Source organism: Lepidochelys olivacea (assembly GCF_965140295.1).
Source record: "Lepidochelys olivacea isolate rLepOli2 genome assembly, chromosome: 8".
Taxonomy (NCBI): Eukaryota; Metazoa; Chordata; order Testudines; family Cheloniidae; genus Lepidochelys; species Lepidochelys olivacea.
The window spans coordinates 71,831,136-71,856,954 of NC_140418.1; the positions used below are offsets into that span (position 1 = coordinate 71,831,136).

The following is a 25,819-nucleotide window of genomic DNA, read 5'->3' on the forward strand; positions in this document are numbered from 1 at the left end:
CTTTAGGCTACATTTTCAAGGCTAATCTAATTCATAACTGTTAGGTTTATTCTAAAGAGATTAACACAAACTTCCAGAAGACACATGCAGTTAACTCCAGAATTACCCTAAACACTAATTGTTTACTGGAACATTTACATTCAGACATTCGGATGATTATTTATTTACATATTTATTTATTATCTGCTGATTATATGGTAAAGGTGGAAATGAACCAGAGCTTCCTGATGATCCAGCGATGACAGGAGAAACGTGTAGACTCTATACAATGAGGATAAAATCACTAAGTGCCGTATTCAGTGCTAATAAGTCTGGGCACATGTGGCCATTGTCTAAGCTTTCCTTTCAGCACTAAGCATTTGAACAGCAATCATTTTATTTGCATTATTTTTTATTTTTCCCCTCTAAATTCTTCCTCAGAGAAATGCATCCCATATTGTATTTGCTTTATGTTTAAAATAATTTTAAAAATCTGTTTTTTTCCTGTGCAGTGGGAACATTTTTTATTGTTAGTGATGTATTTATTAGAGACAAGAACAGAAAATAAGGATAGGGTGTATATTCTTTTCATCTCGCTCTATCTATATATTTTAAAAAAATAATCGAGAAAGGCTAGAAACTGCAAGCAAATCGGAGTTTTGGCAGCAAGAGTGTCTGCAGATCTGAACACATTCACACACACCATCTCTCCGCCCTCCCTCAAAAATCATATTTAACTAAGATTATGTCAAATTTCAAGGATCGGAAATGTCTTGCCCAAAAGCCTTTCCCATAGGAAAAAGTCAAAAGGGTTCCTGGCATTAAAACGACCTTGCGTCAATCCTGATGAAATTAGCATCGCTGCATTTTTAGATACTTGCTACGGATGTACTTTGACCACAGTAAGAAGAATTAATTTTTTTTATCCCCCAGTTGAACAGGAGTGTTCTGCCTTTCTAGATGAGAATCCTGAGACAAACATGTTAAAGCCTTTTAGACTTACAGGCTGTATTTTACTTTTCTTTAAGTGCAAGCGATGGGAATTGCTAACTCTGGTCAAGAAAATTTCATTTCCCCCATCCTGCTAAACGGCTCTGGTCGACATATGTTTGTTATCAGAGAGAGGTGCTATGAACACAGAGCCATTTTCTTAGCAGCTTTTTGACTGTATGTTACCATAGTCCCACACGGCATTGGTCCTTTCCCATTGGGAAGTCATGAATAAGAGACTATGAAGCTTGCACGTCAGGTCTTCCTCAATTAATCCACCATTAGCATGTTTGGGATCCACTACTGGATGGTTAACAGCAGCTTTGGTAACTGTATGCTGCCCGTAGCCAATTATGCTCTGCTAAAAATGAACTCTGCAGACCAACCTTCTTGAGCTGTCAGTGTCTCCCGTTTTCCTATTTTAACGTTTGTATGTAGTGGCAGGCGACAGATGGTGTAGATCAGATCGATTTGATTGCATTAGGCGATTTTTTTCCTCCTCTCCCTCCGACTCCTTTTCTGGAAGCCCACATCGTCTGAACGGCGATCGCCGGGGACTCGGAAAGCACCAGCAGCCGCCGATGAGTGAAGGCAACTGGGCACGGCCAGCCAGAGGCGCCGGGCTTCGTTCCCAGGGCACAGTAATCCGGCACCAGGAGAGAAAGCCGCGTTCTGCTGCCCAGAGCCTATTCCCCGCCACATATCGGATGACTCCCTGGTTTTACACACAGTTGGAGTTCTGCTTGAAACCTGGATTTAAAGGGTAAGCGTCTCAATCGAGGTGGATTTGTGGCAGTTACTTGGGTATGTGGCAAGGAGCGAGATCTCAAAGCTTTTTAACGGAGGCAGCATATTTAACCAGGAGAAACCTTTCCTTTCTCCCTCTCCCCGCTGCCTGCGGACGCCCTAATTCCCAATAATATTCCGGACAGAGAGACATCGCGTCTCCCTATTGATTGATATCACCCCTCCCCCGAATTTCGCTCTGTTTGGCAAAACCAGGCAGCTCTCTAGCTCGGTTTAAAGCTCTATTCCCGATTGCTTAATTGTTAAATCTCCCCTTCCGCCCCTCCACTCCCCCCCCCCCCAGTAATCGCAATGATATTTGAAGCGGTGTCTTCAAGGGGCATTGGCTGGAGGGCTCCGACACCTCCCGTTACTCCGGCGGGGAAGCAGGGAGGGAGGTTCGAATAAACATGGCTTTCAGGAATCCAGGAACAAAGGTACTTAATAGCGACGCGAGCTTCGCTAAGGGCATCCACAGTCTGCAGAGGCAAAGGTGTAAATTGATCAGCAAAACGCCGGCGAAGGCAGGGATTTTTATTCCTGGTGTGTCGATGGGTACGTGTGTGTGTACTGGCTTGGGGGGGGAGTACGGGTAAGGTGGGGGGAGATCCGACAGTTTAAGGAGGTTTGGATTGAATATGCACCCAGAGGCAGTGGTCTCGTAGGAAATGGTGTTCTCGTAAGTCAGGCTGCCCCAGTGAAGCAGCTACAAGCTTTGCTTAGTGCTCAGAGCTTTCACTTGCGTTGCTGGCGCTGCCGGGCGCCTCCAAGGACTGAACTGTCCACTCGCTCCGGGTGCTGAATGCATTCAACCATTTTGGTAGGTGCTGTATAGCGGGGAGGGGCGGAGGGTGGGGGGGACGGGACGCGCAGAGCAAGGCAATCACTGCTTTGGAGTGTTAAACCGGGGGACTGCGTGATCAAGTTTAGGAAAGCTCGGTATTCGTGGGGAGGGGTGCTAAGGCATCGGAAAGAGAGGGGAGCAATCTGATAAAGGAAACTATAACATTATTCGCATTGTACAGGTCTTCTCTTGTGCAAGAATTCTATTCGAAAAAAGTTTGGACGTCTATTTATTGATGCATTCGTGGAGGCGAGGGTCTTTATTCGAGGGTCTTTATTGTGGAGTTGTGTCTTTATTCGAATTTCAAAGAGTATTGGTCCAGCTTTAACTCTATGCAATGTTTTCTTCGTGAACTGGTGCATTTGACTTTCTCAAACGGCTTTTGTTCAAGCTGAAGGAAACCCGCTGCATCAGTTATTTTAGCTCGACTGCCGGAACAATCTGTCAGGCAGCCTTAAACGTTACAGTAGAGAAAATGATAATTTATTATTTATTTTCTATCTGCCATTTAAAATGCAACCTCAGAGCCTCCTGTGTTCAAGGTATATTAGAAAGTCCACCGAAATGAGATTAAACTATAGACAAGTGAATGGAAATTGTGTTTTCATGTAGCTACCAAAGCCATGTTCATTTTTATTTATTTATTCATTCATTTATTCATTCATTCATTCAGGAAACGGTCTGTGTAACAATCCACACACAAAAAATGCTAGCCTCTTGCATGTGTTTGTAGGAAGCATATGTCAGGAAAGCCAAGAAGTGATGTTAAAGAAGGAATATGAAATAATTGGAAATATTTTAAATTAATTTCAATTGCAATCGGATCAACAAGCTGGTCAGTTACAGAACACACTGGATAGTAAGAGCCATGCATGCTGCATAATTACTCATGACTGAAGAAGTGTATAGTACCCACATAATTTGCAGAATCTAACTGTATTGCCAGGTTTCAGAGCCCTACTCCTTTTCTAGAAGGACGCCGCTCTTAATATTAACAGCTTGGGTGAAACAAAATCGGGAACTTCCTAGTTTAAATGCAAAGTATATTGTGCAATGACGTTTCAGATATCCTTTCTATTTAGTAGGTGAACTATAAACCTTTATTATCACAGTATCCGCAGTAGGGTCATGAAACAAAGCCCCCACCCCCTGGAAAGAGCCATGCTGATAAGAGAACATTAACAGAACTACTGTCTGACTGTCAGAATCTCAGGCACAATTTGGGAATAACCTTTTTGCGATTCTCCTTTGAAAATGTTTGCAGGAATGTAGAGGTGATAAGGTGTCACTATGGAGGTGTTCTCGCCAGTTGCACAGTAATGCATGGGAAGTGTATGTTAGAACGGCGACAGTGTTATCACAAGTTAGGATACTACAAAACGATGCCTGACCCATTCAAACGGAACCAGCTTGTCGATTCAATGGGTGCCAGATATTCTCCTCTTTCCAGACACATGGGTGAAAGGCAGTTTAATGATTTCACACTGCGAAGTATTTTTCGCCTTAGATTTTAGCTCATCAGACAGGCCTGAAACGAAGTGCCTAATCGTAGAGAGATCTAATGCTTTATTTAGTTAGCTAGTTTGTTTGTTTGTTGGATGATGCAGTGGGGGTGTGTAAGTCAGGACTTGTACGATGAATTTCCAAATGCACAGATGAAATTCTCTCAGGCAGCTGCTTCTTTATCTGAGTTCCCTCAAAGCCACCTAAGCAAACAGATTTGAAAAATTTGTTTGCTTAACTGTGCATCTACTTCACAGGGATCTGTTGCTGTAAGTGACATCTATTCCAAGCACCCAGAGAGAACTGATGGAGCACACAGATGGGAATAGGATGCCAGGCAAGCACAGAGGAAGAAATCAGGGAATCACCAGGTAAATTTAACCTTACTTTTGTTTGTTTGTTTATTTCATTCCTTCTCACCTTGTCCACCAGAGCCTGCTGCTCCACTAAGGCAGCAGTACAGCAGAGGGGGTGCAGGCGTGTGTTTTAAAAGCTCGCTTCTCCCTTTTGCCTTTCCAGGGCTGGAAGTACAGCAACCACTGGATAATGGGAGGGGATCACGCGGCAACTCTGTGGATTCTCCTTCTCCTTCCTCTGTAGGGGAAATATAGTTATGGATTTATTGCCCCGGTGCAGCAGTTCCAGCAACAGCAGCAGCAGCAGCAAGAGCCTCGGCAGATTTCTGACTCTCTTCGGTGACGGGTATTCTTGGGTGGATAATACGGATTACGTTGTTATTGCTTAAGAATACGCGTAGTCGAGGAGAGTACCCGCGGCAGGCAGGCAGGCAGCGGCCGCCCCCAGCCCAGCAGCTGGCTCCTAATCTACTATAGTTGCCAAGGTAGCCCCTTTTTGATCTTTTCCTGCACTTTGCTATGTCTCTATGTCTGTGATTAGGTGATCCCAGGGGTTGCTACGTACGCGGCAGGGGTAGGAGACTCTGGTGATGAGTCTAGTCTTCCGCATCCAAGACTAGTCCCGTCCCCCCTCCCTCCCCGCTTCTCTTTCCCCAAAGCGTGTGAGCGTGAGGGGCTGCAGAGCCAAGCCCAGGTCTGGCTGGGACAGTGCCGAGCCGGGGGCAGAGGGGGTTGTGACTATGACCTTTGTCCTCACGTGTCCCCCTTCCCATCAATGCTGTGAACTCCCCAGCGGCCTTTCTGATTTGGGCGTTTAGCAGAGCGCAAGGCGATGGCTCTGGGACAGGCAGAGCGGAGAGAAAACCTGCCGCGACCTGAACCCCGGAGAGAGAAAAGGGGAGTCCCCTGAGATCGGCTTTGTAATCTGTTGCTTGAGCTGCACTGTTGCCAAGGGGTCTGTAGGGAGCTGCCTTGCCGGTCTCAGGATGCCGGCGGGCAGGTGTCGAGGGCTGGGGCCAGGGCTGAACGCCGGTTAGACGCGCTCAGAGAGGGGCCCTATCCCGCGACTCGTGCGCAGGCATCCTGCCCATTGGCTTCCCCTGGAGATTACACTGGTTTCCGTGGGAGGTTTGGGTGCGCAGGGGCCGCAGGGTGGAGACTTACGTTGTCCTCTACCCCTTGAACCCTCTTGCGCTGATTCCCCTAGAGAAGGCGAGCAGGGAAACGCTCCCTGGTGCAGTGCAGACCCCGGCCTGGGGAGCGCGTGACAAAGCTGCGTCAGGGCGGGCACAAGCAGTTGTTTGCTGATGATCAGTTACACGTAGGTACCTTTATTCCTAGTGCGGGTCTGGCACTAGCCACGTGCTCAGCAAGCAGCCTAGGCACTATTTGGCCTGTGCAAATTCAGTTCGCAGGGCATCATACCCAGAACACACAGTCCGCCCGCACGCGCTGCCAGTGCATTGTAGCATTCAAACATGGTTCCGAGGCAGGCTTTTTATTCTCCTTCATAGGGGCTGATCCTGGCAGGCGAGGGGGCTCACTCCTCCGTGGGATTGGCCCCTGGTGTAAGAGACCCCACTACAGAGCTCACCCAGCTTCCCCCAGTGCTGCACTCTCCTCGGTGTGATGCTCCCGGGGTCTGGGACCGCACAGCGCACCCATCTGCCTGCATTCTCGCCCTAATCCTCCTCTACGGATTCAGGGAAGCTCAGTTTAGTAGCTGGGCAAAGAAAAGACAACACCCCACCTTTCCTGCTAAAGACAGAGACCTGGGAAACGCTGTCAAGTCCTGCACTTGGCAGGAAGCAACATGGGGCCACACGTAGCACCCCAGCGAGTGCCCTAGAGCCCCAGTTTCTTTTTTTCTGTCCATGCTAATCGCTTCGCTGTACTCAATGCCAGGAATGCAGAGGAGCAAATAAACACTCCAAAGAGATCTCCTGGCCTCCAGTAGAACGCTACAGGTCGCATGAATTCCCGGGGAACTCAAGTGACAGGAGCTAAGCTAAAGGGCAGCTACCCAAAGAGGTTACAGCAGCTGGAGCATTCAGATAGGCACAGCTAGACAGCGATGGACGGGGAATTTGCTGTTGAGTTAAATCTTCCCCGTCTCAGAGTATTTTCTGATTTCCGCTCATTCCCTCGCTTCATCTTTTCCCTTAACTAAGCAAATGAACCTCCACCCTAAATTGCCAGCTTTCGCTCATAACTCTTTCCTGACAAGAACAGGGCAAACTTTCTTTTCTTTTCTTTTCTTTTCTTTTCTTTTCTTTTCTTTTCTTTTCTTTTCTTTTCTTTTCTTTTAGCAAATCCGCCTCCAAGTCAAAGTACAGCCCCATGGTCCGCTTTTTAACATTGCAAACTGCTGATATGGTCTGTGGCCTTCTGCAACCGCCGCCCATAGCCAGAAGGGAGCCCTTTGGGGCAATGCAATATTAAGAAATAATAGGCAGACGCAAGAAGGCCAAACAACAACAACAAAATCCTTCCGGGGTCTTTGGGGGGGGGGGGGTTGTTTCCCAGTCTGTTGAGCTCAAAAGGCGATAGCTTCACGTAGATTTTGTCCCGCCGACGCGCTTCAGGGAGCCCAACTTTCTTGCTAGCCTGTCGCTGTTCTTGCCATGGTGCCTGCCGCCCAGACGGCAGCTTTCGAGCTCTTCACAGCACCTTCTCTGGACTAAAGCGAGAGTTTGATGCACGTCGCCCAGTGTAGGGAAACGGAGGCAGGTACCTTTTGGAAGGAGCCTTTTATGGCAACAGCACAATAGGCACTGCCGAGCTTTGCTTTGGGTTTTTTGACTGGCAAGCTGCCTCCCCTTTTCAGAGAGGACACACGAAAGGAAAGAAAGGGGGTTCTGTCCATCTCGATACTTCTGCGATCGGTGCCGAGGGAAGTCCATTGTCCATCATAGCCGGGCACTGGCTAAAACCTGCCGCAAGGACTCATGAGAAGGGATTCTTGGGGGAATGTCAGAAAATTCCAAGGCGGGAGACCTAAATCTAAAGCAAATCACAGCAAACCCTATTTAACTGAACCACACAATATTCTGGACCTTGTGGTAGTGATTGATCTAGAACGATTAATCAACACCAATAGCCTTTCTCCAGCCTCACACCTAAGTTCCCAGCGGGATGCAGCACTGGAACAGTGCAGGTGGATTTGCCAGTTTAAGAGCTCTTTTTTTTTTTAAACAATATTATGTAGCAGCAAAAAGCGACTAGCCTTAGAAAGAGAGGGAGGAAATTAAAATCTTAAATCACAATTGGCTGATTTATCTTGGGAATTAACTCGTTTGCTTCAGGAAATAACCTCTTTGCATAGGCTGCCATTCCCCACTGGTCAGCCCTGCTCAAGATGTGAATCTGTAGAGTAACTACATTGTATGTGCTGTTCAGCCGGATTCAGGTGTTGACACTGGCTGAGCCTGAATGTCCTGTCGTGTGTTGCCTTGTAACAATAAGCAGTCTTCACTCAACTGCAGCCGGGTGTGCAAAGGTTGAATAGTGTTAAAATGCGCTTTCTTTACTCCTAGCGCCGAACTAAATCCTGAAGTCCTCGTCTCCCAACCCCATTTATGCTTTAGGTGACAGTAAAATAAATAGCCTGGCTGCTTAAGCTCACGTTTTCCTTCTTTTGTCAGTCAATAATCCCAGCCCACCACACAGCCCCGAAGTTTGTGGTTTATAGTTTGTGGCCCTGAAGTTCTCCACAGCCACAGAGCGGGGGTTGACAGTTTGATCTCTGTGTGTAAAATCAAATGTAGGCAAAGAGATCCCTGTCGGCTACATGGAAGGGGAAGGTTCATGTAGGGGCCTTATCCCAGGAAGTGTATGGAATACAGTATCCTGAATTGCAAGTGGCAGGCAGGCTGATGTGAAAAACAAAACAGGCTGCAGGGCTAAACTTCCCATGTTTATAAGGTCACAAAGGTGGGGCATAGTTTGGACAAAACAGGGGCACTCGGCCCACTTATTCCAGCCAACATACCTTAGCAGCACAGCTCCAGTTCGGGGTGGAAGGTGGGTTAGCCTTTAAACTGCAGGGCTCAGGTTGGAAATTAAAGACATGGCATTCATACCCCCCACCTTCTAGCTCACCTTCTCTCCACCCCACCCCACATACAGTAAACACAGAGACATTAGATAGGCACGCAGGCGCACTCATCCACATGCTTCTTTCTTTCTTTTCTTTCTTTCTTTTTAAACTGGTAATAGTGGGGAGCGGGGCATAATCCACCCAGACTTTTTTTCCTTCCCTCTTCAAACACATAGATAATTCCACTTCTTTTTTATGCTACCCATGTATAAAGGTGAGCCCAGTGAATTAGATTCGTAGCCATTTTAAGGCAAACACAGGAGTGTGGTGAGGAAATAGGATTTTTTAGGATGGAGCCTTCCATAGGCTCAGTTATTATTATGATTATTTTTAACATTGATAGTCACGATTTTGGTGATGATGAATTTGCGCATATAAGTTGGGGCTCGTCGAGAATTTCTTTCCCTTGCATAGCAGTCGAAAGACCATCTATGTTCTGCTTAATTATTTCAAACTGCCAACCTTCAATAGAGAGTGTAGCCCTCATTGTGATATAGACATACGTAGATCTGTTATTCTTTAGACATTTCTTTTGATAACAGCACTGTGATGATCTTGGTTCTCTAATACCACTTGAAAGCAAATTTTTTATTTGTAGTTTCCTATGTTCAGCGGCTGCAGAAATAACGTGAAATTGCACTTTAAAAAGTCAGGCAGAAAGATAAGAAGATCAGTTGCTAAATGATAGTCAGTTTTAGCACTGTAACACACCTATGTTCATAATTGCTGCAAGAACAGCAATTGAAATGCCAGGTTTGTATTATAATCCTTCCTCTGATCTAAGCTTTTAGTTGACATTTTCCCTTGAGTCATGACTTAGAGTATTATCATGAGTTCCCCTTTCATCACACAAAGGATGTGGTTTTGTTTGCTTTTTTGTTTTGGTTGAGTATCTTGTGCAGTAAAGATTGGACTTAGTTTTATCCATAAATATAAGCATAGCAAAACATCTCATTGTACTTTGTTTCTTATAGCTACTTTCTCTTTAATACAATTAGCTGTTTCTGCTGAATAATGATAGGTCCGATGCATTTTTAATGCATGTACTCTTAGTCATTGTGTAAATTAACATTTTGATGATTGTAGATTTTTTTCCCCTCTAAAATCTTTAGGGGATTGCTATGTTATGTGTTTAATAACAGCTGAAATATAAGGTCTGATCAGAGAAATATTGGTGGGTCATCAAAATTAGCTGGAAAATGTTGTAATTCTAGCAGCCGTTATGCTATTGAGCATTTAAACATTTCCCAACAGCCTTCTTAAAGAAACAACCTTTGAATTTCAGTAGTAACTCTTGGGATCTGACACACACATTTTCATCCGAACTCATAAAAATCAGCTAGGCTTGACTTCCAACTAACACATCAATAAGAATAAACTGTGCATACTAAGGGCCTGATTCTGTGAACATTTGGCTTCAGTGGGACTTCTTGTGGGAACAAGGTTACTCATGTATACAGCTAAAGCATTCAGGGCCCAATTCTCCCATTCAAGTCAATGGCATAACACCAACTGACTTTATTGTCAGCAGGATAGGGTCCTAGTCCCAAAGGTTTTTAACAAGATTTACAGCATTTATTTCATGACTTTTACATGTGAATCCTGATCACTGAAAGTTTAATCTGTTCTGTAAATGTCGTAATCCTGTAAAGACTTGCATATTGGAGTAACTTTACACATCTGAGTAGTCAATAGGGCTATTGTGTGTCTAAAGTTACTGGTGTGTAATTCTTTGAAGGATCAGGGCCTTCTTTTGTAAACGTAACTGGCTTTAGGAGTAAGTCCATAAAAACAATCAAATGCTCCCCTGACTTAGAAGTCTAATCCTGCAAAGTGCTGAGCCATTCTTGAGAGATGCTGAATGCTTTCAGCTCCCACTGATTTCAACAGGAAGTGAGACCGCTCAACCCTTTGTAGGAATGGGTCATTAAATCTGTATAACCCCATTGCATGGGCACATATGAAAGCAGAATATGTCCCAAGAGAAGATTTGCTTTATTAAAGATAGGAGAATTCATTTCTATTTTCCATTGCAGTCCAAGAAACACCTTGCTTAGGACTACTCACAGATAGCTAGCCCTGCCCTTGGTAGTAAGTGTTTTCCGGCCCAGGTCCTAAATTAATTGGTGTGCACTTCAATCTGATTTCATGTACTCTTTCCCATAACAAACACCTCTCTGATACATGTAAATACAATTGACAGAGGGGCAAATACATGAAAAATGGATCTTGCTGCTATAAGTCTGATACAAACGAAAAGAAGTCTCGCTTGTGCAGTCCCAACGTAGGCTAAAGTCCCACTGACCTCAGCAAGGACTGCAACGTTAGCCTGTGATCTGTGTTCAATAGCCTCCTCCCACATGCAAATTTCTACAGCACAATAGTTGGATTGCATCAAGTTAGGCAGGTTTTATTCCTTTCTGACCAATCCTGCTTTCTGATGCATCCAAGAGCCTCACTGATTTCAAAGGGCATTTGGGGTTCACATAATATGTAGGAACAGGTACTAGCCATTCAGATTTTACGCTCAAGTTATTTCTATAACAATTAATTGCACTTCACCAGCCTAGGTGACTGCTAAGATTCAGAGAATTTTCTTAAAGAAACACACATAATCTGTCATCTATCCCTCTGCACCTTTAATTGTGCTTCTTGAGGACTGAACAAACTGGTCTTTTCCTTTAGATTTCAATCTCACATTATTGTATAGCTACACAGTTGGAATTTTATGCTTTATAAGCATTGTATACAATTATACAATGGGCTTTTGTATCAATTTTTTAAAATGTAACATTTTATTATAAAGCAAAAAGAAGATATTTATTACTTTTAGCTATTATATTATCCGCTAACATTTTGTTGAAACCATAACCATAACACCAATTACAAATTATCACAAAATGTTACAGGATTCAACCTTTATCCCCTCAAACATTTAAATATGTAAACATTTATTAGAGAATCTCCCCCCGAACCTTACATTCCTTTAATATTTATGATTTTGAAACCAAAGTTATTCAAAACTCAAATGTCTCATCGGTCTATTGTGCATTTTATCGTATAGCTAGCATTCATAGATATGAAATGAAACAATATGAAACAGCGGCCCCTAGAGAAATTAGGGTAATAGGTGGAAAATAACAAAAGGACTCAGATCGGAAAAAAATCAGAACTCTTACCAACTCTGAGAAATAGCCTGAAACACAAGTATTCAAAGGGAGAGAGAATCCTAGAGAAATGTGAAGTTGTAAAAGGCCTAGAGGTGACAGTGGAGAGCAAATTAGACATTACTTTGCAAAATGATATGGCAGCAAAAACCACTAATGACATTTGGGGCTGAATGTGCAGAGATATTGTGTCATAAAACAGAGAGGAAAAATCATGCAACAGCTGTGTGTGTGATCTCACTTGGATTATTACATTCAGTCTGGGGATTATATTTCCAAAAATATTGTGACCAGTTGGTGGCAGATGAAAGAAGAACAGAAAAAATAATCCAAGGGGTGGAGGGACTGATTTATTAGGAAAAAGTAAGATAGCTAAAGGAGAGGGAAGGATAGCTCAGTGGTTTGAGCATTGACCTGTTAAACCCAGGGTTGTGAGTTTAATCCTTGAGGGGACCATTTAGGGATCAGAGCAAAAATTGGGGATTGGTCCTGTTTTGAGCAGGGGGTTGGACTAGATGACCTCCTAAAGTCCCTTCCAACCCTGATATTCTATGATTCTATAAATGGAAGCAATAAATAGCCAAGATTTCAATTCTAGAAGGGAGAGTGCCTTTTTAGGGTGGTACATGAGGGCATGTCTGGGACACATGGGATGAAATTAAGAAAGGAACAATTCCAGCTGGATATCAAGAAAAACTCCCTTTAAGTGGGCCCAATACTGCTCCCATTTTAGCCAATTGGAGACTTTTGAAAGCAGTGAAATAGCCTCCAAGGGGAAGCCCCTTGACTTGGGAAATTTAAAACTAGATTGGCCAAACTACTAGAAAAGGTACTGCAGGGAACAATCATCCTGCATTGTCAGGGAGATTGAATTTTGGAGGTCTTTCCCATCTCTAAGTTCTGTGATATGATTCTATGAAATTGAAATGACTCTGGTATTTCTCTCATATTTTGTGCCATTAGAAAGAAGTAGGGCCATTACTGTCTTTTTAAAGTTTCCAAGTAACTCTCTTAAAGTGAATATATTTCAGATGCACTGTAGAAACTCGTGTCCACCTTAATCTCTTATCTGTTTCAAAGTCAGTTGTCATCATAATATTGTTCTGTATTAGTTTATTTGAATTTATATGTAATGTATACCCCCTTTCAAATTATTAAACATTAGGTATGAAATCAATGTTGAAATACTCTAGCTGAATTTCCTTTAATATTAAAAAATGCTGATTCGTAACCTTTGTTTGTAATATTAACAGTTCTCTTGATAAGTTAGGAAAATACCACAAAATTCATTAATCTCTGGAGTTCAAACCAGTCTTTTAAATAACTGAAAATCAATGGCAAAATGATCACTGTGGGATTGGCCTTCCTTAATGGGAGATACAGTAATATCCTGAACTAGAACTGAACATTATTTAATTGTACAGTCTGTAACCAAAAAGAAGCATCTCGTTGCATCTTATATGAACATTTACATAGCAAATGTAGATCTCATATGACTCATATCACATTATCAAATGGCAATGTCTTTGTAAGGATTCACATTATCTTACCAGGAAGTTACTGGTTGATTGAAAATTCATATTTTAAAAGTGTAACACTGTCATTATTCATTATAGACTTTTCTGAAAAGACAAATGGCAACAGATAAGAGCCAGGAGACTTGATTCATTAATATATTACACCCTTTGGAGACAAACATTTTAATAGTTATACTTTAAGAAGTAATTCATACGGTTGTTCTAAGCATATGACCTCTTCAACCATGATGTAGAACAACCTTTCCCTAAAATCTATAATTATACAGTTCAGCAGCTGCCATTTTATTGAGATAACTGTTTGCGCTCCCTGCTATTGTAGTTAAAGGTGACCTGCAAAGGAAAAAATGTGCTTGTGCCTTTTCTCCCCTCTTTTGTGATGTAAGAGTTTTTATCAATTTGTATTTTACTTTAGAAATGTCAGGCACATTAAATTCCCTGTTTTTCCTAAAGGACGTGGGGAAATACTAGGGAAATGTAGTGGGAGCTTTGTCAGACATCAATTGAAGAAGCAGAGATTTTTTTGAATCTTTAAGAACAAGAGCTTTTCTCCCATGTTTGTCAAAATCTGAGTTAAGTAGGGATTAATAAAACAATGAAAAACAAAAGGTTTTTTACACAAATTGACTAAAAATAATTTCCCCTCTCAACTGCTCATGTTTCAATTTCTTGTCTCTCGTGATGTCATAATCACATTATGTCTCCTGTGATGTCATAAAACACTCGGTCTTCAGTCATTCATAGAGTTCCTCTGTAAAACCTGGACATACAAACTCTAGTATTTCTATGGTTGACACAAGAGAAAAACAACATTCAGGTCTCCTTTGTGCATCACAAAGACTATGGGCAAAAGGGCACAAACAAAACTTTATTTTTTACAGGTCTCCTTGAAAGTAGGAATTTACTCTTCATGTCTATCTGAACATTTAGCCACTCATGCTGCTCACTTTACTCATGCTAATAGGCTTGTTGATTCAATGGGTGTTTAACAGAAATATAAAGGAAGCAGGATCAAATTTGATCTGGAATAGCCCGGGAGGCCAAAAAAAAATTAGCTTGAACTTTTGGACTTTAACTATTACCACATTTAATTATATTTAGAATATTTCACATTTTTATTTATTGCAAAACATAAACATTGGCTCAGCATAATAGCTCTGCTTTTTTTCCTATTAAAACCTCTCTTCTGAGATTAATTCCAGAGCTAGCGATTAGGTCAGAATTTTGTTTCATAGAAGTCAGCAGCTCATGCTGACAAGGCTTGGCCTTCTTAGTGATGGGCTGTTTGCTGCTCAGAAGTGTGAGGAATGGCTTTCTAAAATATCGACAGCTGGCTTTGTATTACACAATTCAGTATCAAACTTGTAGCTGACCAAATAGAACTTAACTTGCAAGTATCAATGTACTACAGCTAGAGTAGTGAGGGGCCCAATGGGTTAGAACCATATTCCTTCCTCTAGGAATTTTTATTTTTAAATAAGTGACCAAACTATCCATTAGTGTAAATCAGTGCAGTTCTTCTGACGTCAAAGGAGCTATGTCATTTATACGAGGCTGGGATCTGGCCTAGAGACTTTAAAAGGCACAGCAAAATTTGAGCAAAAGCATTGGATTTCTATGATAATTTATTTTAAAAAAATTATATGTGCTTTTTATTCCCATAGGTCCTTGACATGGCAATGTAGCCGCAATGGCTGCATACCATTTAACAAGAAACTAGAGTGCAAAATATTCATCCCCATGTGGTTTGACAGACATGTGCACAGATTTCAAATACAGGCCTGGATGCCTCCTTTCAACCATAAAAGGAAAGCAGGCAAGACTCACATCCAACCCAATGCATTATGTATCAATAATGTGAGACAACATCTATCTACACACTGAACACTGGAAATGATTGAGTTCATACATAGTTGTGTTAGGGAACCCTACCTGTACCTGCATCCATATCTTCTATTCTTAGACCCATGGCAAATATTCAGGCAATGGGGAGAAGGGACACACCATAAAGCTTACCATGCCAAGGAAAATCAACTCAGTGCTCAAAAGACGGATCTATGGTGAAGAACATCAGTACATACTACCTAGTAGGACAGTGATATTCTGAAGGGGAAATCCAACCAAATAAATATCAGGGGGTAGCCGTGTTAGTCTGTATCCACAAAAACAACAAGGAGTTCGGAGGCATCTTAAAGACTAACAGATTTATTTGGGCATAAGCTTTCGTGGGTAAAAAACCACTTCTTCAGATGCATCAGGCATCTAATGAAGTGGGTTTTTTACCCATGAAAGCTTATGCCCAAATAAATCTGTTAGTCTTTAAGGTGCAACCAAATAAATATGGGTTTGCAGAAAAAAATACTAGTACTAAATAAGTGACCTGCTGAACCTAAACAGATGGTGAAATTTTCATTGCATTTACCAAAAGAAAACTGTGTTCAGGAAGGACCATGGAATAAAAGGGCATAAACAGTCTGATGTTCACCAAAATCTATTGTCTAATACACTGGAGACTTTGATCAGTAACATTTCATTTTTACCTACGATAAAGATTGCTGATGTAATAAAGCCAAGTCCAGTGTTTTATTGGCTGCATAAGTCTCTGTCATGGACATTGAAACGATTGTAATCAGGTACAGCTTTAACATGCACACTGGTATGGCAATGAATAGTCACTCACCTATGAAAAGTTTGTCATAAATTTGGCATTCAAAAATAATCCTAAAAACCAGTTCAACCTAAAAGGCACTTTTGTGTTATATTCTCCTTCTTTTTACTTCAGTGGGACTTGTCCGTACGCTCTAAAGCTTTTTTCTTCACCAATCCAGTATGGATAATATACATCTTATGCAAATAAGAAGAATCAGGATCCTCCGTGTTATATTATAAATTGGGTGGAAATTGGCCAAATCTTTTTAGAATATAACCATATATAATACAAAAAGTGAGAAATCAAACTTAGTATGCTTAGATAAAGGCATGGGGGTAAGAGGGAGCATTATAGCAGTAATTTAGGACATTTGACCTCTATGAATCCATCCTTCCTTCTACCTATTTACTTTAGCTAGGGTTTGTATCCTTTAGTATTTCTTTCCTCTAAAGTGTCTGTCCAATTCCTTTTGGAATATGTTCAGAGATGTAGTCTTTATTGGCTTAGGTAGTTAGTTCCACACATTTGTTATCCTTTGCATAAAGGAACTGCTTTTAATGCTTTTTGTGTTTTCTTATTTTAGGGACAAAATCTGCTCTCACATCAGAGTAAATCCAAACTAGCTCCATTGGTGAAAATGGATTAATTCTGGATTTTTTTCTCCACTGTATGTGAGAGAATAATTTGGCTTTACCGTCAGTTTGTGTTCTGCTCTTTTCAGTCCATTACCTTCTTGGAGTTTCTTTGCATCCACCCTTCCTGTACCCCTCAAATTTTCATACACTTAAATTTCCTCCCATAATATTTTCTTCTTAACAGTGCACTTCGCTTCACAGTAACTTACAGAGCCATTTAAGAATGTGCTCCAAAGGTGCAGTCCTCCGGAGCTGGAGGTCTGGTCATGCTAAGGAAATGTTCATGGTCATGCTAAGGAAATGTTGAAGGGCAAGTAAATTGGCAGGTATTTTTAGGACTCCATGAGAAGAGGTAGGAGTCTCTACATGACAGAAAAGAAAATGTCAGATTTGATCTGATATTAGTCATTTCGGTCAAGATTTTAATAAACTGGGGCCTGAAGTTCAGCTCCTAAATTCATATTTAGGCATCGAAAAGTAGCCTGACTTTTGAGAGCTGCAGGGTGCTTGGAGGTTTATAAAACATACCAGATAACACATTTAGGCACCTTAAACATGATCTGAATTATGATCCTGACTTTACGATCCCATTTTTAAAAATTAGATTTTAATCTCAGACATAGAGATGTGCATCAAGGTGTACCTTGGAAAAGACATTATAGATTTGATGAAAATAGGCTCACTAGTGGGTATTTAACAAAAAGGTGATGTGCTGATGCATATCTGAGTTTAGAATCAAGCCTAGTGTAACATGTCATATGCAAACAAAATTGTCACATGAAGATAAAGGAAATGTTTGCAGATGAAGGGACACAATGCCAGTATTGTTCGTGATTCATCTTGGATACTTCCTACGGCTTTAGTTGCATATCACCTGAAGCTACAGGTCAGTGACTCAGAGACTATAGTTATATTTCTTCAGTCCTGCTGCAAGCATTTGTGCATAAGTTTTGGGTCCTATAAAGAAAACACCATGGCTTCTTTTTTCCAATTTGATTGTTGCTAAATTAAGAGTAAAAAGCGGTTAAGGAAAAAGCAAAACAGATTCCAGTGATTTTCTGCCCCTTATTTTAAAATGAATATGATTAATTGACTTTTTCATAAAAATGGGAGACTGACAGCGAACTCTGGGGGAACAAGGCATAATATGGGTATGCATCATGCCAGGTTCTCACTCAGTTCTGCCAAACAAGCTGAAATCTTGATTTAAAGCAACTCTGCTGTGTCCGTTCTGGCAATTTCACATAAACAGAGTCTGCCATTTATGGCATTTGGAGCCAAATTGTATGGTAGTGTTGTAAAGTGAACAAACATCCACTGGGAATTAGCCTAGAATACGAAACGCATTTTCATTATTTTAAATCAAATTTGAATACAGCTTCAGCAATCTCTGTGACTCTTTTTCCTTTTTGTTTTAAGGTAATTTATTTCTTATGAAAGGGAACACTAACATATCTGGAATTTGGTAGCCTCTGTTTCTACACAGAATAGGTCCAGAACAAGAAACTTCTCCACGCTACCCCATGAATGTACTTCCCCTCTGGCTGGAAAGAACAAGCTTTGGGTGACAGGGTATTTCAGATTCAAAGATCCATGCAAATCCTAAGTCCTAAGCATCTTTTTAAGATTGTCATTGAAGATGCCAACATTATGATTTCAGAGAAGAATTCTGCTTAAAACCTGTCAGTCTATGGCCCAATTTTGGTGTCATGGTACCAGCTCGGCAGAAATAGAAAAAGCAGAAAACACCCAAAATGTGACATTATAAATTGTGACATTCTAATAAAATATATAAATATGATGCTTTTTGGGGCCATGAATCAGTAATTCATCCCTACTCAGCAAAGCACTTAAGCACATGCTTAACTTAGGCAAGTGCTTAAGTCCAATTGACTTCAATGAGACTTAAGTGCATGCTTAAAGTTAAGAGCATGTTGAAACATTCTGATGAAGTGGGGCCTACCTGAATACATTCACTTAAGCAGGCTGATGCACAGCCTTTAGAAATATAGGACCAAATCCCTCACTGATGTAACCTGGGGCATCTCCACTGAAGGTCTGGAGCATAGTTGTTTGATGTCATACAATCTTTTATGTATTTTCTGAATAAATGCCATTTTTCCAAAGCCGTATTGTAAAACAAAGATGTATTATATAAAGCCTGAAGAGGTTGATATAATGATACATTGCAAGATGTTTTGTTTATTCTTTCTGTCTAATCAAGTGTTCAGTGAAAAGTCCTAAAAATGAGCATTACCACCTTGTGAGGTAGTTTGTTTTATTTCAAAGGCAAGACATAGCCCTTCATTTTTTGGTGTGAATTTTATGAGATCTGTCCTTATTATATTTGGCAGCTCACAAATAAATGCCCTACAGTTAGTGTTTCCAAACTAAGTATATTATAGAGATTTGTGACAGCATATAACTAAGGGTACTATGTCTTTAATGGCATAGAAAGATCATTTAAATCCTTAAAATAGCTAACAAAAGCTTCAACCCAATACACAAAAAATAAGTTAACAGTAATTAATGTTGCCAGACTGGAACCTTAGCAAACTACTGCCAGCAAGGGTCTCTTGGTGCACTCAAGAGGATGCAGTTAGACTGTTGGTGCCTGCAAACAAGTTGGGAATTGTAAACACTGCAATTAGCAGTAAGTTTCTGTATCTTAACTTGCCAGACTAGTGGTCTGATTCTTGGAGCAGTTGCCTCAAGGGAGGAGGGAATTAGCGCAACCTTGCATTGCCTCACCAATGTATGCCGTGGATCAGTGTTTTTCTTGGCAAAGATATCTGATAAGGAATTAAAAAAGCAAAATTGCAGCCTTACCACAAACTGTGAAACTCACTGCAGGCACCAACCAAGCAACTGTCTAGCTCTTCCTCTGGCAAGCATAAATGAACTGTACAGTTCCAGGGTGTCTCTACATACTCTATTGTGGGATCCTATTTTGATAAGGTTATCAACAATAATGGGATTAGAAGAGTTAAAATCCAGCTTTGCAGTAATCCTGAAATACTCTGTTGTTGAGCTACCAAAGATTACGTTTATGGTAACCTTATTAACCCTTGGTGTTGTGTAAATAAAAAGGAAATGTCAACCTTAATGCCACCATAAAATTAAATCTTCACATCACTAAATGATAATTTAAACACAGCTTACTCCATCCAAACACATTTGATGAAAATACTGAACCTGGTTGATCTTGGAAAATTCCAGCTGGAGAGAGAAAGTGCTTATTTTTTTTGTTTAAAATTAAAACAATGCTTAACAGGCATGTATGTCCACGGAAAGTTTAATCGTAGCCAATGGAGAATTCAAAAAAAATACTAATGAGGGAGAAAGTGGATAGGAGACATTTTACAAGTACTTTACTTGGGGCCAGTGGAGGTTCTGCTGGCCACCGGCTAATAGTGCAAGAACACAACAGGGTGGGAACGAGGAAGAGATTACCGTGAGCAATTTTATTGTATCTACATGGAAGAAAGTTAGTTGTCATCTTCTAGTGGGAATCAGAGATGTTAAGTGTTGCTAAAGTGCAAAGTATTAATTTCCCCCAAATGAGTGCTTGAGTTTAGATCAAAGGATTGTCCCAGAAGCATTCTCAGTGCCAAACAGCAAAAGTGATAGCAAAGTGATAAAAATAAAGCAGTGGGAAGAAAATGGTATGGTTATTAATCATTCAGAAAACTTTGAGGCAGATCCTGGGCTGGTGTAAATTGGCATAGTTCTACTGGCTCCAATGAAGCTATGCCAATTTACATCAGGTGAGGATCGGTCCCATTTTTAATTAATGGCCTCCTTTGCACACCCCTCACCATTTGTGTTAAGTGAAGCAACCACCTTGTGGTATGTTCAGCAGCTGACTTAGCACAGGCATACAAATTGTGTGATGTACAAGGTATTTCGTATGATATCTGTTGGATTTTTGGGGCGAGAACGACTCACATTTCTTGTGGAGACAGAGTAGTAATCCTGCACTGATATGCCTTCTTCACAATGGAGTCAGTGCTTGAAGAAGCCAGAACCATTCTCATATAGCACGTTCCATCCCGCCCCGCAAAAGAAAACATAAAAAAAATATAGGGCCTCATTCAGAAATTAATGGGACTATACCCAGATTAAGATACTATTCATAGTAAGTAACAGTGGCACATTGAGCTGTGATAAGCCTGGAACCAATCTTGGCACTCTTTATGCACAGGTACTACGAGCAGTGCATCCACTGGATTACACTCCTTTTGCTAGTCAGGGGGACGGGAAGGGGGGAAACACAGATAATACTGACCATCAAAGGGCTATCTTCCCTTCTTCCTTCTCCATTCTTCTCTCCATTGTCCAACCGTTGTAGAGATTACATAACTGAAAATCTCACTGCAGGTATCATGCATGGAGGCACTAACTCTTCAGGTGCCATCTGAACCCAGGTAAAGAACTCTTCAGAGGGCAGAAGGTGCTGCAGGAGAATAGTAGTGATTTCCATGGGACTATTTGCAGAGTAAGGTATTATGGCACCTGACTAAGGTGCAGAATAAGGCCCATTGTAAATAGGTATCTATGTGCCAACTTGGAAATAACACCTCTACCGTAGGATGAGAGGAAGTTTTTCAGCAGAAGAGTAGGAACAAACTATTCTTCTACCTCCTTTCAAGCATTTCTTCCTTTATGTCCTCAACTTTATATGAGAGCTCAGTTCAGGGTTGCTGTTCTGAGGACATGGGCCAGATTCTGTGCTGGTATAAATTGCCACAGGCTGGAGAGGTGCCAATTTATGCCAGTGGCAGCAGCTGTGCCAGCAGAGAATTTGGCCCTCTACATCTGGACTGTCACTAGGACTGCGGCTGCTATCATTGCCACATACAGCCATTGCAAATTCTTTAGCTCTAGCTTATTTTGGTTTCTAACAGTTCATCCCATGGCAGAGGAATAAGCAGCAGGCCCTTGGGGTTCCTTGGGGATATCACCAGTTTCCAATATGGATATAATGCTATTTTCCAAGTATATCCCTTTTCTGGACAATATCTCAATAAAACCGTAAATTGCAGCAGCAAAAGAAATAGCAACAATGGCATATCTGTTTGAATGACATTATAGTAATTGCAGTATGTGTGTATTTAGGATCCACAAGGGGCCGGATTCTCTCTTAGTCATTTTCCTGCACCAGAAAAGCCGCCTTTGTGCCTAATTCAGGCTTGGGCCAAGTGCCTGCTTACTTCCTGGTACAACTTAGAGCAGCTCCAGCATTGCTCCTCTGTGGCCTGTTATGATGCTGCTAAATAGCCAAAGCATTGGCCCCTCTCACCCCATCTTCACCTCCATGCTGTCCTTAACACACCACCTGCACTAGGGGCAAGGAAGGAAGGGGGCAGGCATAGACCCTTTAATCCTTCACATTGAATCTAAGATGGGGGTGAACTCATGGCATGAAAGCGGGATTTTGCAGGGCAGTTTACATAGTCTGCTTGGTGCAGAAGGATTCATAAGGCACCTTCATCCCCACAACGTTTTCCTGCTGTTGTGGCTTTCACGTCAGGTATTAGGGGAAGCTGAAAGGCAGACAGAGATCCCGAGAGGGTGAATAATGGCAGCACTTCTTTATAGCTACTGAAGGGACCATCTACTTTTGGAACTAATTATGTTTCTGGTTCTACAGGGCTCAGACCTTGACATGAGCTATTGTGGCTCTTTTGGAAACCTTTTGAAATGCCCAAGGCTCTGCACAAGAATGAGAAGAGTGATTTGTTTAGTCAGTGTACATTTATTTCTTACTCAATAGAAGTGATGCCATTATTGCCTTGCACCATCAAGGTCCACAAATCTAATTTGGCCCAAATCATTGTCAGCATTCGAGGAGTCTCGCCAGGTAAAACACAAACAAAGATTCCGGCTACCTTGTTCTCCACTGGGGCAGGAACAAAGGTTTCCTTTGATGGTCTATACTATGAATAGCTGTATGGCTGGCATCAAAAAAACAGCTGGAAAAAATGGGGTAACTGTTCAGAATTGTCAGAATAACTGAAACTAAATTCCTAACAAATACCAAGTGCTGCAGTTAATCAGAGTGGAGCACTGTGGGCCACTCAACTGTGGGGAAAGACTGTTAGAAAAAAAATTGCCCCCTATCTGGGGCAGGCAGGGAAAGAGGGTCCATACATTTTGTTGGCAGGATTATCCCTACCTTACAGACCTTGACATATAAATCCACCTCCCCAGACCAGTGTTTTAACCACTGAAAATAAAATCTATAAGGACAGAAGTTCCCATAATGTAATAGCTGTATATTTTCGTGGCAAAGATAAAATCGTGGCTCAGGACTGAAATAAACAAGACACTGCATTGGGCAACACATTGCCTTACCCATGTGCTCCACGAACCCCATCGGAGGGGGCTCATAAGTGCGAGCTGCTAAGGCAGAGTAAAATGTCAGCATGGTGCAGAGGCAGCTGTGCCATCTGGGAACAGGAAGGTGGCCAGAAAGAACACAGAGCCGGGAGTCCATGAGAGCAGCACAAAGGCCTAGAGATCCATCATACTTGAACCTGCTTCTCCCATAGATTCCTTGGCCTCTGTGTGCGTCTTTGGCCCCACATATTTCTTGGCATTTCTAAGCAGCTACTGATCCCTTTCCAGTGGGATTGTTCCTGAGATCCACATATGGAGGGGAAGTAGAACTCCCTCCTCCTATAGAGCATGTCTGTGGAAGTGGGAGGCTCTGTCTCTGCAACACCAGCCTTTCTTCACTGGATTCTTTAGCTCTGTCATCTACTCTGGAGAGGTGATGGAGACTAGTGGTGGGGCCAGGCTGCATCACCCCCACTCTGCTCCCACGGAGAGCCCCAGAGACGACAATGCAGACTATGCCTGTAGGGTTTTTTCCACACATCCCTGGCAGCCACATCAAGGGGGAATCCTAATGAAGCCACGCTGGGTTGTGGAGTGCCGCCAGGAGTCAAAGCCAGTGTGGAACTACAGGACCTCCACACAGATAGACTGGCCTCCCATGGACTTCTGGGAATTCACCAGGGCAGCCTTTTTCCAGGGGGAGGTCCCATAGCCAGTGCAGAAGTATCCTCTCTCAGACCCTGCCTATCCTTCAGATTTTACCACAGCAGGGCACGCTATGGCTCTACCAAAGGGAGCATATGGCAGAATGTCCAAGAGAAACAATTAACATGTTTACGTCATCTCTGTATTTGCACACGGTTGGGCTAAGGAAAGGAACATACAGTCCTTAAATACTAGATTTAGCCAAAGAGAGAGTGGCAGCATAGAAGCACAAGAGCACAGAAAGAACAGGCAGGCAGCCAGGCAAGCAGCTGAAACAAGGATTTTTACCTTTGAAAAATATGGTTAATTAAAATAGATTAAATGTATCTTATGAATATTAGTATTGTATTAGATATTTTTATCAAGCCAGGTTCTAATCTCAGGTGTGCTGCCGTAACTCAGGAGTAACTTCACTGACTTGAGTGGAGCTCCTCTGGATTAACAATGATGCAAGTGAGCTCAGAATCTGGCCCAGCATGTGTAGAGTGATCTGATAGGTGAAGAGGCTGTACATGCTTGATGATTGTGCTTGCTTGGATATCATTACACGGGACAGCATCCTCTTCAATCTCTCCTATGGAGGCTTTTGGCCAAACTACTACAGCTATAGTGGTGATACAGGGGGCGAAAATAATTATAAAAATGTAGCTCTACATCGTACCAAATTGCATCTTCTCTGGTGCTTTAGTAAAAATCCCTGCCTCTATCGGCAAATTCTCTATCACCCCTTCTCCTGGCAAAGCCTGTGCTTCTGGCTTTAGCATCTTCACTGAGTGCCTAGGTGAACAAACAAGGAGTTGCACTGATATTTGCCATTCTTTATCTGTTTCCTCAGACTTATAGGAAATACATTAAATACATGCTTTGGTTCATGCCTCCTCTCTGATGCTTGCAACCTGGAGTGGTTTCTCCCCTCTCCTAACATGGGTTAGGTCCTGGGCTCTTTTTTTGTGACACCTCGTGCCTCTACCCAAGGTGACTCCTTACGGTTCTTGAGACACTGGGTGCTATCCCTTGGGGGAAATGAATAATGCTACTACTGCTGGCAAGGTGTATAAAATACAGTACATGAACATAACCCTTGCGAAGATTTAGAACACCCAGAATATAACAGTATAACAAATCATGGACTTTATTCAGAGCATAAAAATAGGATCTGAGGAAGGAAGAGTTAGGGATAAATAATAAGTACTAGAATATAAACAAATGAACAAGTCTTCCACCTCCCATCACTCACAACTCTTCCCTGGCACCTTCCCAGGCAGATGACACAGTCAGGATGAATCTGGAGATAAGTGCTGTGAACATTGGCTGACTTTAAAAAGGATATCCTTTACTCTGCCTTCGCCGCTTGGTGGGACAGGGCTTTCTCCTGGATCCTTGGTCTGGAGTTCTGTGCGGGGTCTAAACTGGCCTTTAGTACCCAGCTCTGAATTACCTCTCTGCCACTCTGGAGGCTGGTTTCTTCAGGGCTGGAACTGCCTGGCCCATGCACTAGATCTCACAGCAGTTCAAAGACTCCCTTTGTGGTGAGGAGTCTCTGAGCCATTCTGCTTCCCTCTCAGCTCCCAAACTCAAGTAGACAAAACTGAAACAAAACCTAGTTCCTTTGCCTCTGAGTCAGCATCTTCCCTTGCACTGAGGGGGCTGAGTAGCCCTGGCTCATCATTGGCCCAGCAAACTCCCTGATCGTATCAACCCATGCAGAAGCCTCCCAATTGGTCTCAGCAGGAGTTTCCAGTCCATTCTGTCCCCATCCCTGACTCCAAGCATGCTGGGAAATGGTGTCCAAGGGCTCTGGTAACTATTATTGTTTTAATCCATAGGGCTGGATACCCTAAAGGCTCAATCCAGAGTGCCAGGAGCTGGCAAACTCCAAGTGGGAGTTACATTGAGGATGGAAAAAAAAGTAAGAGGAAAGAAAAACTTTTAGAGGCTTGATCTTGATTTTAGGTAAACCAGGGTAAATTAAGAGTAACTCCACTTAAGGCAATGGTGTCACACTGGTGCAAAACTAATGGCAGGCTTGCCTGAAGAAGGACTCCAGGATTGGGGCCAGTCTGATTAGACTGAAAGACCCTGGTACTTTATAAAATATTGTTCAAGGAATGAATGAATGTAAACGATCACTTGTGTTGGAATATAAGTGTGTGGAAATCTCATGTTAAATATCCTAACTAACAATGATCAGAATCAAAGAGAGAATATATGTTATTTACAGTATTAAA

General features: G+C 42.1%; 1 long non-coding RNA gene across 1 annotated transcript; it reads left to right on the forward strand.

Moving 5' to 3' along the window:
- Positions 1-560: 560 nt before the first annotated feature.
- On the forward strand, positions 561-25,819 carry LOC311525599. Its single transcript, XR_014712819.1, has 4 exons — positions 561-1,732; positions 4,360-4,473; positions 4,622-4,943; positions 25,418-25,819. It is a non-coding gene; the product is annotated as an uncharacterized lncRNA (long non-coding RNA).